This window comes from Magallana gigas, chromosome 3 (genome assembly GCF_963853765.1).
Source record: "Magallana gigas chromosome 3, xbMagGiga1.1, whole genome shotgun sequence".
Taxonomy (NCBI): Eukaryota; Metazoa; Mollusca; class Bivalvia; order Ostreida; family Ostreidae; genus Magallana; species Magallana gigas.
The window spans coordinates 31,644,310-31,650,508 of NC_088855.1; positions in this window are offsets into that span (position 1 = coordinate 31,644,310).

A 6,199-nucleotide genomic window follows, 5' to 3' on the forward strand; every position below is an offset into this window, starting at 1 on the left:
TCCATCCAGACCAGATGATGACACTTGGAGGGACCTCGGACCCTTGTGCAAGTGTAGAGTTGTATATCATTTCAGATGGAGCCAAAACCAAATAAGATGCGGTGGCCATAGCGAACTTCTTGGAAAATAAAACTTTCCATTCCCCAGAGCAGGTACTTGTGAAAACAGGCAACTTAAAAGTTCATTACACAAATTGTCATTAACAAAACAAAAATGTTAAAACTTATTATAGGAAAAATAAAGGAAAGTTTTTTTGTTCTTGTACCTGTTTGGAATTCTCTTCGACTAATGAATTTTTCTGTTATTATAATCTCTTTAGGTTTGAGTTATCAAATTAACATTGACACACCACACGCAAGCTGGAGTTTTATAAAAACAAAAAATAAGATACAATTGGCTATAATATTTGTATTTATGTTCATGAGAATATACACGAGTTAATTCATCCATTGTTATTCTCCATTCATTTAGGTTTTATATAACATACACTAACCGTAGAGGCAAGGACATCTCCCATGGTGGAAAAACAATTGGTTGATTAATCAGCAAGCATGCAAAAACCCAAGAAGTTTTGAAGATCATTTTGATAATTTCATAATTAATGCTTTCGTTTCAATTACCATGTATAAGTGTTTCTGCATTGCCTTTTTATTACTCCATGTAACCAGATGTACATATGTAACTACTGATTATTATTTTTGTATAATTATTATAGAATAAATTGAGAAAAAATGGTATGTGTAGTTGCTGTATATGCTTGGATATTTGTAAGAATAAAAACTTACTGTGCCCACAAAAGTACTGTACTAATACATGTATTTCAGTATCTATTTTCACAAATTTCATCTGCATGAACGGCGAATCAAATGATAGATTTTGTTCATACTTATTTTGACACGATTTCGTTCAAAATACTGATTACAAATTTACCTAACCACTCTGGACTATAAGATCTTGACTTAAGGAAGCAAACGTGAAATCAGTACCATTTTAACAAAACCTTGAACTTTCGGTAGAATGTCTCTATCTATTTCTTGCATCAAAACAGGTTAAAATGATACTGGTTTCAAGTGAAATGTGCATAGATTGCCTAGTCTTAGAACCATTTTAACAATAGTTTGGACTATGGGTCGTTGTGTCAAACAGCAATGCGACCTAGGCCTGTCTATTTCATTGCTGGCCACTCAGCCATGGCTCTTTGAAATCAACAAGATTTGTCTGGCTTTAGAACTAAGACTACGCAATCGGTGTATATTTCGCTTGAAACAGTGTCATTTTTAACTTGTTTTGATGCAAGAAATAGATAGCAACGTCCAACCGAAAGTCCAAGGTCTTGTTAAAATGGTTCTAGCTTAAAAGCCAGATAAATCTTGTTGAATTCAAAATTCAGCTGAGTGAGCATCAATAAAATTGAAAGGCCTATGTCTTACTGCTGTTGGACAGAACTACCCAAAGTCCAAGCTCTTGCTAAAATGTTTCTAAAGGCCCTAATAGAGACCAAAGCTGACAATCCTGCAATTGTAGCATCGAGTGTTCGAGTTTTAAGAACGCATGCACATGAAAAGAAAGAGCACTCTTGAATTAAATGCAATACGACAGTTCAATGGAACGTTCTTGTAGATTTTCAAAATCATTACCAATGAGGACTTTCTAAGAAAAATATATGTCGATTCTAAAAGAGGACAACGCGATATTCATGCGATATTTTACCAGTAAAGCAAAAAAAAGTGTTTACGACGATGATAGAGACTCGATTCAACAACTCCTTCACCTACTCTGTCAAACTCAACGAAGGCTACCCTTATCATCGATGTGACCCAAATTCCTTAGTTGTTTTATTTATATCAAAATGATATACATGCCTTACTTCTATTTCATATCTATTTTCATATTTGCATGTATGTCACTCTGATGACTCTAATTGGAAAATAATACATGTTAATTCAAATACATTATCAAGACATTGGCAGTTCCTAAGAAAAAACTACTTATTTTTAAGGAAATTCCGATTCATTGAAATTTCTTTTGAAAAAATGCTCCAAGGAAAAAACTATTTTCTCGTTCGAAAAAACATTAATTTGATATGAAATACTTTCAATTGGATATCTATTTTCAAGGGTGAATATTTCATCTTTCAGGTTTGACAAAACATAAAACATTGTAAATAATATATTCATTTTCATTACTAGTATTAGTCTTTTTAATGACATACATGTGATAGTATAAAATGAAAAAAATGTCACTTGGGCTATGACAAGAATCTAGCCAGTCGACAGCGCATGCGTTCAAGCCATTTTGTATATTATCTATACAGTTATGTATTCAAACAAAGCATTCATATTGAAAACGAAAACTGCATAGTTTATCCGTTAGTGACTGTGTGCTATGTTATTAGACTTCCATCTCGATTATTTACCGTTAAATTATTAAAAATTTTCAATTGCATATCCATTGTATATACATGTACATACGCGTAGAGGCCTCGTACCGAATACTTACATGTTTTTAAAAGCTTACTTGTTCAAATATAATTATCGTTCCTTTTTGAGCACAATGAAGACCCAGACATTAACATACAGCTAGAAAAAATTGCGATCCCTTGATTTGTGGTCTTTTTTTATAATAGCAAGTAAGAATCTAATCTTTGAAAAAAATCAAATTGTTCAAATCAATAAAGATTTTGATAGAATATGCAAAATATTTTCATTTCACGTATCTTGATTTAAAAAATAATAAATGCTTGAAAAGGGACGACTCAAAATTAATGCGTTATAATTTGACGTATATGTCAAATCTGCTTTCGTGAATATTGTATCAAGTGTTGTTCTTGTATTATATGATTTTATTGCACGAGGTAATTGCATGACACTCAGAGTTACTGGAAAATGCTTTGAATTCTTAATTTTTTTTATTTCTCATTGGCTGGATAAAAAAAATAATAATGTGCCGTAAAACGCAATCTGGTCACAAAGGCCACCAACTTAATGTTTCAACAATCCCTTAGTTATTCAAGTACTTAGAGAATAAGAGAGAATTTCGACTCTTAATGACGGTTTTGTATTATCAGAGACACGTGACAAAATGCGTAAATGAACCACATTGTTCTGTTGAGAAAGTTTAGGAACTTTCATTTTGCAGACGTACATTATAGAATTGGATGATTCAACTTAACAACTTTTTATAGAGCAATTTTTTGTTTGCAGAAATCATGGTAGAAAAAAAAATCACAAGCTAATGTCATCTGTTTATGGTTCCCGTTGTCACTGCATTTCGTGGAAAATCTTGTCATGTGGTCGAAAGCTTCACCCATCGGTCTCCAGAAAGTACATACTGCACATACACATACATGTATATTATTAAACGATGTGACTTTATGTGGCCCAAGACATGGGTTTGAAATTCATTCTAACACTTAAAACGTATCTTAAGTTTTGCGATTTGACTGCATGCTCCAGTCTATCATTTGACCGATCGTGAACCATACACCCCCTTTTAACTCATTGGTAGGCTAAATGCAAAACACTATTATCATTAGAAGAGCAATGACGTCATGATACCCTTTTTAAAGAAATTGTGCACGTTGTAATTACTTGCAGTAGCAGTGTAAGAGGTTCGGAACATTAGATTTTATCTAAAATTCTACGACAGGGAGTTCACCTTTTACACAAATTCTTAGTGCGCAGTTGTTCAACATTATGTACTATACAAACTAGCAAGTTTTTTTTATTACTTAGTTTATCAAATGAATAAGTTATATATTTTTTTTATTTTGGATCTTAAGAAAAAGGCTGAAGTTAAAAAGAATTTTTCGAATTCAATTTTCGTTCAGTCACATTGATTTATGTACACCTCAACCTTTTTATCATCAGATAAAAATGCACCAAATGATATACAAATTAATGAAACAAGTATGACAATTAATAGAGGAATGCGGTAAATATTATGTCGACAAAAAGTATGCATAAAAATATGATTTTTGGGTGTTTTTTTTTAATTCAACAAAGCACCAACTTATAACAAGAAATATGCATATATTATATTCTTCAAATTTTTCATTCAATGTAAAAATCATAACACTAAAGATGAAATAAAAGAAAACGGGATATGGAAGAGTTCTTTCCTGTCAATCCAACAAAATCGATACTGGTATTCAATATTCATAGTATGGAGAAATGCATATCGGTGAACGGTTTTGAAAAATTTTAACAATGATTGTAACATGCGTTAAAAAGCTGTATCCGTGATATAACAATACGTGTTTCCTTCCAGTAGTGTTTCCGCTGTGTTGTTGAATAATGTCTGAAAGGTGTAGATAAAACTAGAACCATTCATTTACGCCATTACAATAATTTATATTATTGTAATGAGGAAATGTTATTGTACATGTATATATGGCGTAAATACATATTTTCTCATAGTTATACTGTATACACGGAAAAGTTCGCCCTCGTTTTATTTCTGCCCCATTCGCCCTCGTTGTCAACCGGCAAAATTAAGACTGGCTGAATGTCGATGTCTCAAATTATCTCTCTTAAATGAGAGAATGAAATTATCTCTAGGCGAATTCAGAACTGGGCGAAAGTGTTTGCAAGTGTACAAGGGCGAAAATTACACGATGCGAAAATAACCCCTGTATACAGTAATTGTAGGGATGCGTTTATTTAAACTTGACACTCATCTAAAAATAATGCTTTTCTCTAATGTGTTTAAACTACATGTAGAACTTTCGATATACTAGTGTTTTTGAGTTTCAAAAATAACGGAAGTAATCTGTTGTCCCATCTGTTAATTGTTTTGTAAATCTGCAAAATACTTAAGTTTATTTAAAGTTAGTAACTTTACTTTTGAACATAAGCGGATTAAATCTGTAGCACTGTAAAGCAGATTTTATTTGCGTCGACTTTATTTCGCGATTCATTCGTGATTGACAAATGACAAAAATCTTCGCGATTGCGCCTTTTTCAGTGAGAATAATGAATATGAGAGTTATTCAAAGACTGAATAGCGACGAGATATATTCGTGATAACGAGGTACCATTGGGTCTCGTGAAACTTTCTCGTTCGCAAATAACAGTTCACTTACTTTGCTGACATATCAATTGAGAACTCGGATAAAAGACCAAGTTACCAGCTTCAAATTATATACTGTCAATCTACTTGACTAGAATCGATATTTGTTGTTTACATGCTGTATCCTTGCCAAATTCCACTGGCAGTTATGTTTGGAAAATACACGTTTAATTGAGGGGGAAAGAACAGATTAAAACCAAACAATGTATCAATGATAGAGGTAACTGGATATTTCAAGGCGGACGAACAGACAAGTATCTACATGCTATATAAATCCCGCTGCATCCATTAAAAACATGCAGTTATATTGTCAGACAACCTCCAATTTTATCTTTTTCTTTATCATCAGTAGTCAGCGGGTAATAAAAGTTTAAGATAGCGTAATGCAAGAACGTGTGAATATTGCACTACGAACAAAATTGCTTCATATTGTCTTCATTTTGCAGCTGCACGATAAGAAATAACACAAAATATTTTTTCTTAATCTGCCATAAGAACAATGTCGTAAAATGTTTATAAAACTACTGGTTTTCGGTAGAAAGGGAAAATCCCATTTGCTGCATTAAACATTCTGCAGCCCACCTCCTGCCGTCTTGCAAACGTCTTTTTTACATGTCAATAGATAAGAAAGTGAGCATACGTCCAGCGCTATCAGGCATTTCCAGTAATGAAGCATTCTTTAACCGCTGAGTGTACATGTTATCATCCGCCATATTAATTCCAAGTCATTGAAAACTTAACACGTCATGAAATTTCGAAAACAACGCAGATACCAATTCATTGTAATTGGGTTGTGTCACTGTATGCCTAAAGTTGTACAATCATGTTGCAACAAGCAGTGAAGTGGGAAAACGCATATTAAACATATTAGATCTCAATCGTATTAGTGGACACAAAAATAGGAATGTTCTTCTAATTAGTGTACTTGACTTGTGGACACACACACAAACACCAACCTCTAGAACGAACGCGGCCTATTCATCATATCTATGATGTTGATTGTACATGTACATCTATGTTATCATTACATAAAACGGCGTTTACCAGTATTTCATAAAGCCCGAATATTCTTCTTGCTTGATTGTTAAGAAATTGATTTGCTCTATTTCTTTATCGTTTAATTTGTTAT